Source organism: Corvus cornix, chromosome 3 (assembly GCF_000738735.6).
Source record: "Corvus cornix cornix isolate S_Up_H32 chromosome 3, ASM73873v5, whole genome shotgun sequence".
NCBI lineage: Eukaryota > Metazoa > Chordata > Aves > Passeriformes > Corvidae > Corvus > Corvus cornix.
Window position 1 is genome coordinate 109,835,798 of NC_047056.1, and position 15,309 is coordinate 109,851,106.

The window sequence follows — 15,309 nt, forward strand, 5'->3', positions numbered from 1 at the left end:
CAGGGACCAAAGACTTTCTAAGCCCCATATATCCCAGAAATACACATTGATACCCACACATCATCTGCCTGCTTCATTTAATCCTCTCCTCTCCTCTCCTCTCCTCTCCTCTCCTCTCCTCTCCTCTCCTCTCCTCTCCTCTCCTCCTCTCCTCTCCTCTCCTCTCCTCTCCTCTCCTCTCCTCTCCTCTCCTCCTCCTCTCCTCTCCTCTCCTCTCCTCTCCTCTCCTCTCCTCTCCTCTCCTCTCCTCTCCTCTCCTCTCCTCTCCTCTCCTCTCCTCTCCTCTCCTCTCCTCTCCTCTCCTCTCCTCTCCTCTCCTCTCCTCTCCTCTCCTCTCCTCTCCTCTCCTCTCCTCTCCTCTCCTCTCTTCCCCTCCCTTTTATCATTACCTCTTCACCTTTCCTGACTGACCTCCATCTGATACCTTAGTTCTTGATTACCAATAAGTTCCTGCCTGAGCACTGATAAGAGAATATTTATTTCTCTGTTTCCCTGTTAGGAGGAGTGTTCTTAACAGGGATTTTTTCTAAAAGAGGAAAAAAAAAAAGACAACAACTAGATAAAACAACAACTAGATATTTTGTTTGGTTGGTTTTTGTTTGTTTGTTTGTTTTTGTGAAGTGACTGACATTTAGACACCTCCTGGTTCCCATTTATTCCCTTAATAAAACAAATTTAAAGAGTCTTTCACTCACCATACAACACTAAACTTCAAGAAGGAAGGGGATTGACTGCTTTTATTATTTCATAATTTTTTTCTAGCGTGGCCAGGCAGTTAGTGCTGAGAGGATGTGTGTAAATATACAGTATAATCACATTACAAATCACTGCCAAACAGAGCAGACACAGACTAAAGGATGTCTGCAATCAGAAAAGGGATTGCAGAGTAGGTTCCTGCCATCCCAGAATCAATGTGAAGGTATTTTCAACTTGAATTTACAATAATTTTTATGGGAAGGTGACACCTTTAAGGTCAATGCATCCCTGCCACTGTGCTGGCACAGTTATCCCTATCTAGCTGGTAAATTCATAGAATCACAGAATATGCTGAGCTGGAAGGGACCCATCAGGATCATCGAGTGCAACTCCTTGTCCCACAAAGGACACCTCAAGAGTCACACGCTGTGCCTGAGAGAATTGTCCAAGCACTTCTTGAACTCCATCAGGGTTGGTTCTATGATCACTGCCCTGGGGAGCCTGTTCCAGTGCCCAACCACCCTCTGAGTGAAGAACCTTTTACTGATATCCAAACTAAACCTCCTCTGACTCAGCTCCAGCCATTCCCTCGAGTCTTGTGATTGGTCACAAGACTGAAGAGATCAGTGTCTGTCTGTCTGCTGTCCCTTGTGAGGATGTTGAAGACCACAGTGAGGTCTCCTCAGTCTCCTCTAGGCTGAGCAGACCAACTGACCTCAGCTGCTTCTCATGTGACTTCCGCTCCAGAGCCTTCACCATCTTTGTGGCCTCCTTTGGAGGTTTAAACTGTATTGATAAAGAAACCTTTATTGTTGCATAAATTACAGAATGAACACTACCCTGGGAATGTAAACTGAGGCAAATTCTACCTTGTGCATTGCCAAATCAGAATTTAAGTTCCTAAATCAGTCATGAATTTGATGCCTTCTCTGTAGGAGAATCAGAGAATGGTTTGGGTTGGAAGGGACCTTAAAGATCATCGTGTTCCAACCCTCTGCCATGGGCAGGGACACCTTCCACTAGATCAGGATGTTTAGATCCCCATCCAACCTGGCCTTGAGCACTCCCAGAGAAACTGTGGAGTTATCTGGATATGGCCAGGGCCGTACCTGGGTCATGAGGGAACACTGAGCTCTCCCAGCAAATCGTCTTGGTTTCCTCTTGGTTTCACCCACTTCAGCAAACATGAGATAAAGTATCAGCGTTACCAGTAAATGATTGTTATTTGCACAAGGAAAAACCCTGCAATGCACTGTACCGACTCCATTGTTTGCTCAGCTCTAGATGGCAGAGAGTTAGACAAAAACAAATACAGACACCCCAAAAGCACATCAATATCTGTCTTGTTATCACATTTACATGCTTTTGAAGAAAGTTTGTAGCGCAAAAAGACATTTTCCACTCTACCTTTCTTCTCAGACACAATGGATTTTTTAAGTGATGGGAGTCAGATGGTTATTCATGATTATTTAATGATTTAAACACAATTTGAACTCACCATAAGTTCTTGCCTCAATTCTCAGTGCTAAAACCAGTCTTGACTCTGTGCCTAGCCATCTTATTCTAGACTTCTTTACATGGAACTATGATGCCTATAATCAGTATGCTATACCCATGGAAGCACGTCTCTGGTCTAGCAAGGCTTCCTGAAGCCTGTTTTAATATCTCAGTTCATCTGAACCATCTGTATTCTCAGTTGGTTCATGTAAAAGGCAGCTGAAATGGAGATATGAGCGGTTCAGATGCACAGAGCACATCTGGTTTCAGGTGCCAGTGAAGAATTTGTCATTGAGAGCCAAGGCCATGATAAAAGATCTCTCTTGCTACATAACAAATACTTCATAGAAATAGTTAAAAATGGAGTTCTTTCCCCAGAGAAGTCATGGTCCAAAATAGGGTGTCCATCATGAATGTACATTATGGGCAATGTACAGGGAAAAGGGACAGTGGGTAATAACTTTTGAGACCCTGAATGTGTCTTTATTCATAATTTGTGAAGAAACTGGAATTAAGGCTATTTTTGCATGACTGGGATAAGGGAAGGCAGCCTTTTCTGAGATTTTAGGAGGTCTTCAGCTCTGCAGAGAAGGGTGTCTTGATACAGCCGGGCTGGGAATAAGGTCGAAGCTGGGAAACGGCGTCAGCGAAAGCCTAGATGTTGCTGTCATCTGCAGCTGCTTTGGTGAGATGAGGAGGTTACTTCAGAAAGAAAGCCAAAGACCTTCCTGTAGAAGTTGAAGATGATTTCTTCAGCTGTGATTTTTATTAGGATACCATTTGGTCATGAATCTAGACAAAGCAAACATTTTATAAATTTGATCTAACAAAGTTACCTCCCATAAACACAGAAATAAACTCTCAGTGTGTTCCCATTTCCCTTCTCATTCACATCCTCACCTCACTCTCTGCTCCAGCTCCACCCCAGACGATCTCACTGGATGATGCTCAAATCACAGCATCTTTCTGACAGTGGGACACAGATAGAGATGCCTTCTCCTGGCAAAGCAGGCCCCTGTAAACAATGCTGCTTTTGTCACAATTATTTTCATTTCCTAGATCCTCTTAGTTTATAAAAGGCAAGATGGGCTCTAAAGGTATTTCAAAGACAACAGTCCTTCAGAGGTATTTCCTCATGCAGCATGAAGGATAGATCCAGCAAGGGTGTGAAGGTGTTTCAAAGGGATCGAAGCAAGGAAGTTATGTAAGGCAGGGAAAAGGATACCCCTGCAGGCTCCCTGGCTGTTCCCTGAAATTGCCAGAGACTGCAATCAGAGGGAGACATCTTAGTACATGGTTTGAGAATAATTTATAAAACTTGATTTACTCCTTTTAATTTTTTTTCCTATAGCTCAAACTATTTATGTGTTGTGATAAATGATCAACCAGTGTCTCAAAGTGACCTGCAAAATTACACAGGCTGGACTGGCCAGGCTTTCTGAAGTGCTGAGTCTGTTTTGTTTGATCACATGGTTCAGACCCAGAAATGAGAAAAACAAGACCAAGATCCCAGACCTGCCACAGTTTTGACTTCTGCAAGCCTTTGCTCTCTGCAAGTTGTAAGACATGGGGGAATTGTGGCTGCCGGCAGCTGATGCTCTGTTTTACCAATCCAACACAGTAACCAGCAGCCCTGGCCAGTTTGTTTTTCTGTTTGTTGAAATCCTATCTGCCCAAGCTTCTGAAAGATGTTTTTAAAGGATTTTAACAAAGGCCTTTCGCATGGGAGTAATTTTGTATTTTGTGGGCATCATCACATACAGAGGTATTTTCTTGATTAAGTGTAAGTTTTATTAAGCTCTCTCACTAAATTTTATTCCTTCTTCTTCCCCACATTTTTTTTTCCTCTGTGATCTCACTTTAGATTACTAATGCAGCCAGATGCATCCTGGATAATTTGGCTTCGTGCAAAGAGTCGTTTCCCTGTGATCTCTCTGTTGATACAGTTGTTGCTACAGTTCAACATTATCCAATCATTGAACCAGAACCAAATCACATCTCTGCATTTGTGAAGGACAATTCTGCCATGAAGTGTCATCATGTGCAAGAATGGCTCCATTGTACTCGGTAGATACCCTGCTCTGATTTTGATGACATTCCCAGTTCCCTTCAGGCATGCCCTTGTGATGCTGGCCAAACCTGGCTGGAAAAATCTTCCCTGGCACAAGCATGGTTTGAGGAACTCAGTCCCACTGACTATTAAGGGTGCTCAGAGCTTTACTGATACATTGACAGAGGGTCCAAGTAAAGAGGAATTTTTAAAAAGTGAAATGGATTTGTCATCATGGTGTGATTAAAAAGAAAACATAGTCAGAGGGGAAGTGAAAAGTTTAGGAAGTGTTAATATCATGGTATGGCATGGAGTTTCAGTAGGAATCAAGAGATTCATGCTGTTGCATACAGGTGGACCACAAACATGCCATCAGTTCTGACTCACATCTGCAGTGATCCATGTCTTATGTCAGAGGTTTTACCACTTGTGGTGAATAGAACAGTTGATACCGCAGTGAAGCGACTGCACAGTTTTTAAATGGCTCTTTCTTCCCTCCTCACTGTACAGCATGGATTTGTCTGCAGCAAAAACACATGTTCTTTTAATTGAGTTCAAAGTGGGAAAGGAACCAGCAAAGGTTTAAATTACAAGTGGAAAGAGAAGAGTTTGCAAAGAGAGGCCAATTTCATGAACCACTCTCCCAAATCTCCCACTCCCTTAAAAAAAAGTTCAAGTTTTTCTTGCCCCAGACTCTGCAAAGTTCAGCCCTTCCTAATTTAATCACTTAAACTCTGGTAAACTGCAAACTCCAGCATACTCACAGCTTTCTGTAGATAGTTATCACATCTCCCTCAGCCCTTGTTTAGCCAAGCTGCATACACAACATTCTTTTAATCCTTGTAAAATCAAGGCAAACCAAGCTATCAGTTTTGAATGTACACAGAAATGCATCTTCTCCCAAATCTATCAGTGACCCACAAACATTTATTAGCTGCCTTAGCCATCTACATAAATCCAGTAGAGGGAGGCATTACACAGATGTGGTTCTACAGCTGAGGAACTATCTCCAGATATTTGGGGTCAATAAATTGAGGCAAGGTCACAAACAACCAAAGCTCTGTCTGCTATAGTGGCCAGGTCGATGTGGAAAAGAGAGGAAGTCTGTAAAAGAAGGGGAAACATGCTTCCCGGATGGCAAAAATTAATCTCCGAGTGCTCAAGGTGTTTGAGAGATAGATGAAATTACCCTGAAGGCAGGTCACTAGGGGAAAAATAATCTTTGATTTAGATGTTCCAGAAAATATGTGAAATAAAGCTTTTCCACAAAATCCATGCATGAAATCTGAAGTGTCTCATGTTGATTTAGCAACTGTATTATATGAGATGCAACCCATGTAAATCCACATGTTATTTTCTCATCCATTCAGCAGAGGCCTTAAAAAAACCCCAGAACATAGCCTTGTTACTTATTTTGACTGTTCTTATTTCTACTCTACCAGTTTAGTTGCAGCTGTGGTAGCAGGAAAAGTTGTTATAAACACAGGACACTTACCCTGCAACTTGTATGCTCCTATTGGGAGCCCACGGAATCAAGTTCTCATTATGAACTCTATTTTCACCTCCCACATTGCGAACACTAAAGTAGGGGGAAAAAAAAATGCTTCTGGCTTGTAAAAATATAGGATTTCTTCCTTAGGAGAAATGAATTGAAAACTAATTTTCAAGGAAGCAAAACTTTCTATCAGCAGTACTGTTATTTCTTATTATTGGTTTGAATGACTTTAGCACCTGGAACGTTCATCTGTGCTGAGGATTGTGCATTGCTGCCTGCTCCAGGCTAATCCAGGGGAAAAAATCCCGCTCTACATCAGCAAAGGAAAGGAGCATGGTTTGCTCCCATTTTACAGATGGAGACCTGGTAAAAGAAGATTTTGAGGCACTTGTCTGTGTTCTTCCAGCAACGCAACCCAGATCTCTTGAATTTGAGTCCAATACTTTAACCACAAAGCCATCCTCTCTCCAGTTTCAGTGTTTAATTAATGATGATGATGTCTGCAGCTTCCTCTTATCAAGCCATCCTTTCATCAATGATGGTATTGTGGTTATTTCCCTGCCATGTGTGTGGCTGTCTTCCAGTTATTTTACCAGCTCCTGAAACCATGTTCACAAGTAGAATTTGCTAATATTTCCCAAGTCCCTTCTAAATGTGAAGCTGAACTCTGCTTTCAGTGCACACTAATTTTATGCTACTGATGCATGTAAAGCAGTGATGGTAAAACCTCCTGGGATACATGGATTAGCTGAGGTTTCCAACACCATCTGTGCTGCCACCTGAAGTGTGAGGTATGGTTCTTTCTTCCTACCACCAGTTAAGCACCTTAAATGGTTTTACCAAGGAATTTGAACATAATTTAAATGGCCTGTGAATATCATTAAAATGGTCCTTCATGCCATTTCTGGTTGAATTGGGAAAAAAATGTCACTTGGTCCTGGAGGTTTCTCAGATGTGGGGGGCTTCAGATTTTGTCCCCTATTATGGCAAGTCCCCTTATTCCATGGTTCCATAATATTTATCCTTCGCCTTTGTGAGCATCAAGGGAAGAGCTTTGAAGGGTTTATTTGCCACCTGCACCACTTTCCTCTTGTTAAAACAGGACTAGGGTCATGATTACACAGACCTGACTCAGGACCAGTTGTAGATCCTTCCATCAGCTCTGCATCAAGCTGAATGAACTATACAGAATGTCAGCAACATTATTTTTACTGTTCTTTCCTGGAGGTGATCAAAAGATATGATGCTATTGTAAGTGGCTTTGTTTCATTATCCACCTTATCTTGCTTTAGCTGACCTTTTCTTGGATAATCTGCAGTCTGGGGATCTGGTAAGAACATGCTTCTGTCAGGCAGTTGGATTATAGGGTTGCTGTAAATCCCTTCTAACTGAAATAGTTCTATTCTATTCTATTCTATTCCATTCCATTCTATCACTTCTTGGTGAAATTAAAAATAAAATGATCAAGCTTCATTCCCACTTGTGATAAGAGGTGAGTTAGTAGGAATGCTTTAGCTTGTAGCTGACACTAACTCCAACTGCATCGCCAGGATGTTATTCTCCATGTTCTGTGATCAAAAAGAAGCAGAAGAGGATTTAAAATTATTGAGTGGTCTCCACAGCTACTGTACGAATAAATAAAACAGGCCAGGACTCGAGCCCAGTGGAAGATCCCACAATGGCACAGTTCAACTCACCTCCAGAGCAGGGTGGCTGCATCCAAACAGTCTGTTGGGAGACATCCTTGATCCACACCAAGAACAAGACCTAAATGCTCCTTAGCATGACGCTAGGTGGCCTGGACAGAAGTACTTCCAGGTTATACACTAACAATTTATCAGTCTGAAAAGTCATATGCCAGGGCTTGTGCCCATTCCCTGGCTCTTTCCACTTTAAGATTAAATCAACCATGATCCAGGAGGATCTGTTTTATTGTCCACTGATGGTTAGTTTGGGCAGCTAACTCAAATGGAGCCATATGGACAATGTGGATTGCTGGCTTAATGCCTGGCTTACAGGTGGAGTGGAAGCAGCAAAATGTGTGATAACAACAATAAACCAAGGTGGGGAGAAGTGAAGAAAGGGGGCAAGCTGCATCCTATGGAGACATTTGTCCTCTGGAAGTGTTTGGATCCATTCTGAGATATCCTGGCCAAGATAGTGGGAAATCCAGTGTTTTCTTTATCAACTCACCACTAGTAGGTTTTTTCCCTGAATTAATGCCATTTAATTATTAGATTTTATGTTTATGAATGGGAAATACTGGCTAGGGTACCTGTGGGAAGTATTTGGTTTCTTAAGGTTTCTGGGCTATTTTTTCTGAGCAATTTTGTGTTGTAATTTTAAGAAAAAATTTTGGTACTCAGTTTGGCCTTCATTACTGCCAGCAACACCTGGCAGGCTGGTTACACATACAGAAAATCTCATCTGTCATTAGTAAAATTCAATTGTGCAGTCCATGCTGGGGCAGAATTCCCACCCAAGGCACTATAAAACCCTCAGAAACGAGGAAGACTGAACCGGAATCTTATTTTGTTCAGGTTCATCTCTTATTATGTTTTGGTTTTCATCCCTTTTGACAGAAAATAAAATTCGCTGTAGTTGACCATTTGAGCATCAGCCTTTGTCTAGGTCTGAGACTGGCACACACCCAATGTTTCAATCAAAGCCAGAAGACTAAAGGAGAGGGAGAGAAAGTGCAATCCTTGTAAAGACTCTGTCATCCAATTTTGCAATATTCCAGAGAAGGAAAAAGTTACTTACAGACCCCCATGGTTACCAGCTTATACCTTGAAGCATGAAATTTTATTACCTTTCTCCTCTAACTGGTCATCAAATAATCCTACTGGTTTTTAACTCCTCTTCTACAGAATGATTCCATCTGTCTTGCTTTGTCCTTCATATGTTTTTTGCACTTTCTTTTGCATCTGTTAAGAGTCCCAGTTTAGCCTTAATGCACTGCTTTTTAGCACTGCTCATAACACTCAGACATGCATTAATTGATCTTTGGACATGCTCTCCTTCCCTATCTGCTTCACTGATTTGTTCCGTTTAATTTCATCCAACACATCTCGCATCATATTGTGCTGTAATTTCCTCTGCTGAAGTTCAGCATCCTTTGTGTTTAACTCCTGGGTCTCTCCATAGTTCTAATTACAAACCTGGAGGATTTAGTTGGAATTTTAATGGCAATATAATAGTAAGCCTAGAGCCAAAACAAGTACTCCATATTTTGGAACAGCCGTGAACTGAGAGGCAGACCAGGCAGCAAGCTTTAAGCACAAATGTGCAAAAAACATTTACGGAGACTTAACTTAAATTCCTTCTTTTCTCCTTGACCAACTCATTTTATTAGGGAAGGTTTAATTTGTTAAATTGAAATGCTCAGACATTTTAAAGAGAAAAGACTCCAAAAATGTAGTGTGTATTTCATGCCAAAATGTTATTCCAGAGTTTGCCACCCATTTGTGTTTCAGTAGAAATACTTGCCTCCCACTCCTTGGCACTGGCTCAAAACTCTTTTTCTCAAAGGAGGTGCTGAAAAAGCATCTGAGTATTAATTTGTCTTTTGTGGGAGGTTTTAGTGTTGTTATAAATCACTATAAATCACAAATCAGGCTTTAAATGGGAGACTTCATAAGCCGCTCTCACTGCGTAAGGCTGTGAAAATGAAAAGCTTAAAGCAAATGTTATCTCGATGTGTTGTATTTAAATTGCCTCTAGCAGACTTGGTGGCCTGGTTTTGCCAGTGTCTGACCTGCTCTTCCAAATGGCAAAGGGAAGTGTGGTGGGCAGCTCCTCCGACAGTGATGAACGTGATTCAAAGCTCTGTTTGTCAAATTAAGCTTCTTCAAGTCCTACTTTAGAATTTGTTAGACTGACTTTTCTCGAAGGGTCTCATATCTTTGCAAGTATTACTGGTAACTTACCCAGAGCACAATCTGATTTTAAGATCTTAAACAACAAGACAGCACTTCTTGTTCTGATAAAAAAAGTGTGATTCCATACGTACGGTTCTGAGTGTTTCAAAACCCCAGCCAGAAACTTAGTAACACCCTATATTTACATGACATTTTTCATTCTGAGGTATTTCTCTGAGTCTGGTACACCAACCATGTGTAGGTAATTATCAGTAATCATCGCTAATTATTTTTACAATTCTTTTTCCATTTTGGCATCAACTTTGAAACGGCAGCTTAACATGAGCTCATCTAAACGTAGACTTTGTGAAGACAACATTTCTGAATAGGAGCTGTATAGGGAGTCCAACGAGACAAAGCGTTCCAAGTTGGAGCGTGGCCAGGACACCAAAGTCATTGCTAGAAGTCATGGGATCTTTAATGCCCACAAAGTGGTCAGGACCTCCACTGAGTTTTATGAGTGTAATGTCTCACCCGAAGAACAACTTCTTCAGCAGCACAGTACCCCATTGTACTGCACTGGACTCGTTCATGTGCAAGGAGAAGAGTCCCATTCACTGAACTCCTCATGCTGGCCCGTCTGGCTGACCAGACTGTCTTAGTGTGTCTTCCAGCCCAGCAGACCACCTGTCTTGGCTCACCACATGTGGCTGGGTGCCAGTGGGAGATGGCAAAGCTCTCAGCTGTCTCAGATAAAGACATTTTTGGGCCCTCATGGGATTTGTCCATCTCTCCTGAATTTTTTTTATACCTTCGTGCTTCATCTCAACAGTTTGCAAAGTAGAGGGGAGTCCAAACAAGGGCTGGGATGCTCTTCCTTTGGGTCTACAGCAGCCAGGGTTGGTATCCCAGCGCTCCAGGTGGTCCAGTGATAATAGGCTACTGAGAAAACTCAATGAATCCAACATGTCCTAACACTGCCGAGGCCAAACTGTCTTTTACCACATGGGGCCATACTTCAGGTGACTTAAATACACTTGAAAAGCTGTTGAAATTGCAACTGCTTTCCCACCTTTTCTGGTAACGCAAATCCATCTCTTTCTGTCAATGTGTGGACCCTGCTGTGAGTTTAGCCAAGCAATGCTGAACAGGCACAATTTCCATAGGACGAGAACACAGTGCAGCCCAGCATAGGTTAAAACATGTTTTTTTCAGTTTCCTTTGCTATTTAGAGTTAGCCACAGGACCCTGCTGCCTGATCCTGTGGCTTTTGAGCACTTCTCCAGCTTCATCAAACAGCCTTACAACAGCTCTGTGCAGAAAAGAGGAAGACAAATTGAAACCTTTAGGTATGTGATGAATCTGTAGAGTTGTTTTAGGATGTCAAAGAAACTGCAATAATTATGGGACCAAATTCACCACAGACAGTTCAACTCACTTTCCCAAGTCACTGCTCACGTAGCTTATCTATGCACAGCATCTGTTGGTGGGACGAGGAGTGAAGGCTGGGCCATCGTTTTCTGCAAAGGAAAAGGTGAAAGATTACCTCATTATTTAAATAAAAACAGTTTTTAAAGATTCTCTGGGGGATTACACAAAGGCTAGAGGCCTGTGTACATAACTGAGTTCTCACTGACACCCAGCCAGAGACAGGTCCTGGGAGCATGAATATCTGAGTAGCTACAGCTAAGATTCTAAGGAAGTTTCAGGCTAAAAAGGTGTGGACAGTAGATGAAGTAGAAAAACAAGCAGATTGAAGGCTAGCTTGGTCTGAAACTGGATTTTAGATATCTAAAACCTACTGGGGTCTGGATTAAAACTGACCCCATCCTACCCAAAGAACATAAACATCATAAAACATGGGTGGATCTGGCTTAGCAGGCATTGCTTCCAGATAAGGTCTGGAAATCACAGAGAATCATCTGAACATGAGCTAACCATGATGCAACACAAAGAATAGACTCGGAGCCTAGATTTAAATAAGAAAATTGTGAGTAAGAATAGAAAGTGTACTTACTGTGGTTCAAGACATGATAGAAACCTTGCAGGTTGCCTTGGCTTTTTGTGTCTGGATCTGGTCTCCAGCCTTCCACAGTGAAATAGAATTTCAAGAAAGAATCATGTGTGACATGTGATATAGCTTTTAAGACCTGTGATGGAACTTCTTCACTGGAAAATTAAAACATTTGGGTACTATTTTTTTCAAAGAAAATCCTTACCTCAAATACAGGTCTGAATTAGAAGGACTACTAAAAACTCAAGGGGCACTCTAGGCTGTAGAGATAATTGCAGATTTCCATGCCTCCAAAGTCCATGGAAAAGGGAAGGCTTGGGTTTCCTTCTGTCAGACGACCATACAGAAGTTATGCACTACTATGAAAAAGAGAATTCTTAGTATGAAAATGGGTTTCTTCCTTATGCACACTGTCAGTGGTATGAAAACAGGGCCAAAATTATGTTTTTGCAACATCAACTGAACATCCATGCTGCATGTTACTCATTTATTCAGGCATTTGGAAAGAAATCCGGATAGCTCGTAGGAAGGAGGATATAGAGGATAGAGAGAAGAAGGAAGGGAAGGAGGACAGTAAAATATTGTTGATTTTAATTTTTGCTATGGTTTGTTAATTTTGGCATGTGGGAGGTGGAATAGCTCCTGGCTTTTCTTTTATTGTGATTATACTTTTTAATGTTGGCAAACACACCTGGAGCTGACAATAGGCATTTTTCAGTAGCAAATAGTTATGAATAAAACTAAAAATAAAATAATGAAGCTAAACAGAAAACTGAGTGTGTGGTTATCTTAAAGTGACACCCTAAGGCCTTACTGTTGTACTCTCAAACTGCATAAGCCTGTCACCCTGGCAACAAACAGATAAAAGAACAAAGACATATATTTACCTCTTGGAAGGGAGGAAACCATTTGTAGGGCTAATTCCTGTGGTCTTTCTGCAGGTAGAAGTCCTGAGCAGTTTTATCTGAGTAAGATCTAAGTAAAGACATCGGGGTTTAGCCAGCCATTATATCCTGATTCTGTTCTTTCTTCTACCACTTAAAAAACAAGTCAAAATAAATGCCTATGAAATTATGACTGCCTGAAATAAGGTACAGGAAGTAAGAGTGTAAAATAAGGAATGCTTTTGGGTGATAAATATGTTCTTGAATGGTACATATCAACTAAATTCTGACATATACTACATGTTCAGAGATACAACACTGAGGCTACTGTTTTTAATTCCATAAACTTATGTCTTTATAAGAAGTATTTGTATAATAGTTGTCTATACTTTTATTCATATATTCATGCACATGCTAACATACACAAGCATGCACATTAATAAAATGTCGTTCCTCAGAGGCGAAGGCGTCTTTGCTTAAGGATTTTCAAAGGCAAAAAACTCTGTGTTTAACCCATAGACAGATTCGAAACCAATTTCAAAGACCACATTGTCTTTCACATTGGTTTGTTAAAATCTATGGGTCTCAGTTGGTTATTTCATGGTTGTAACTCAAAAACCAAGACAAAACTGAGTGCATATACTCATTGATTTGGAAGCTGTCCCAGACTTGATGAGCATAAAAGATGAAAGCCACTTTTCTTCTTGCTTTCTCTCAGATTACTATTTCTACAAAAATTCCAGATTCACTCATACGTCCCAGAGATGTGGGGGCACTTCAGCTCAAAAGACCCACGTTGCATGGGCTGTGGCAGTGGGGAAGAGGTGGGTATCTTCTCTGTGAATCTTTGGTTAGAAGTTACAACTATGAGAATAGTGGACAAATGCAAACTACCAACTTCTGATGCTATGTTAGCTGTCTTTTCCCAGTGTGCAAGCTGTCACGATTTCATGGTTTCAGTCATTGTTTCAGCAAATAATTCTGGATATGAAAAAAGGAATTACAGTGACATTGGAGATGGAAGCTAGTCTTTTACTGGAAGACTCTCATATACTTAGTCTTCTAAGTTTGGGAGGGTCTTACACAAGACAGAAAATGTGCCTGAATACACATTGTTAAAGATAAATTTGAAAGTTATTTTACTCATGTTCGAACAAAAAAATATTTAATATGTGGTTTATTTCCTTAGAATGGATTTTATTTCATTAGAGCTGAGTAACAGCAGTGGTTAGGTTTCTGTGAAGACAATAAATTTCAGAATTTTGGGGCTCCTGAGAAGTGGGCACTCATATTTTTGATATTTATTACTTTTCCTTAGGAAATTAATCCTGAAGAAAGAGCCTCTGATTCTGAGCAATATCCTGAAGAGCTCTATCTTCACATTCATTATTAGCAGCTGGCATCTGGCTCAAGACCACAGGAGAAGAATTTAGCAGGTGGTCTTGTGAGGTGACTCATATCACTTCTGCTTTCTGCTCATAAGAAGAAGTGAGGGAGGTTCAGCAGAAGAGCAGCTCCTACCAGGAGGGGCTGTGCCAACAGGAAGCAGTACCAGTGCCTCAGTGGGTGGCACACTCTCCATCTGAGCTGGTGCTGCTCCCAGTCATCACCCCAACTGATGGTAGGAGAAGTTGAGAGGTAAAGATAGCATCTTTCAGACACAGGAGGCAGATAATAAACTGAGTTCTCATGATCCGTTTTCCTCTCATTATGATTTTTCATCTTATTTTACTGTTAATTTTGGAAACTGCGGCTTCCTAGACTTAGCAGTCACTGACAAAATCAAGTCTAACTACAGGAGCCTACCAGGCTACGCTGTGAACAGCACAGAATCACAGAATGCTTTGGGTCAAAAGGGACCTTAAAGATCACCTCCTTCCACCCCCCTGCCATGGGCAGGGACACCTTCCACAACTTCCAGGTTGTTCCAAGGCCCACCCAACCTTGCCTTGGACACTTCCAGGAATGTGGTGGCCACAGCTTTTCTGGGCAACCTGTTCAGTGTCTCAGCCGTATTGCAGTAAAGAATTTCTTCCTAAATCTGTTCTAAGTTGACTCTCTTTAAGTTTAAAGCCATTACCCCTTGTACTGTCACTACATGCCCTTGTAAAAATCTTCAGCTAGACCAGGTTGCTCAGAATCCTGTCCAACCTGACCTTGAATGTTTCCAGGGACAAGACATTTACCACTCCTCTGGGCAAGCTTTTTCCAGATATCCAGATATTCCTTTCTATTCAAGAGGCCTCTTCTCTGTATCATGACTATTTACGTATATATACACACCACAATGGAAAAATAAAAATATACCCTTCAGAGCCTTGTTGAGATCTCTTACAAGGAGGAGATCATATTGAAATGTGTCTTTTGTCTTGCCCTTTTATTCCATTATTGGACTTGTAATACTTAAAGGGGGCTTTAAAGAAAGATGGGGGCAGTAGCAATACAAGGGGTAATGGTTTATAAGTAAAAGAGGGCAGGTTCAAATTAGATATAAGAAAAAAATTTTTATGAGGCAGCTGGTGAAACACTGAACAGACTGCCCAGAGAGGTGGTGGAGGCCCTGTCCCTGGAAATACTGAAGATCAGGTTGGACAGGGCTCTGAGCAACCTAGTCTGGGTTAAGATCTCCCTGTTCATTGCAGGAGGACTGGACTGGATGACCTTTAAAAATTCCCTCCAACCCCAACTATTCTAATAATTCAGTAATTGCCACTGTAGAGACAAATCCTCCATGTTCACTGAAATTTCTGCTTTAAAGAAATGTAAATGAAGAAACTACAAAGAGAGAGGGAGATTCCTCTGATTTCCAAGAA

The 15,309-nt window shown here is 41.3% G+C and overlaps 1 long non-coding RNA gene across 1 annotated transcript; it reads right to left on the bottom strand.

Moving 5' to 3' along the window:
* Window positions 1-1,709: 1,709 nt before the first annotated feature.
* Window positions 1,710-14,421, bottom strand: LOC104685376. Its single transcript, XR_751103.4, has 3 exons — window positions 11,037-14,421; window positions 3,094-10,910; window positions 1,710-2,985 (listed from the first exon to the last, which is right to left on the bottom strand). It is a non-coding gene; the product is annotated as an uncharacterized LOC104685376 (long non-coding RNA).
* Between the last annotated feature and the right edge of the window lie 888 nt (window positions 14,422-15,309).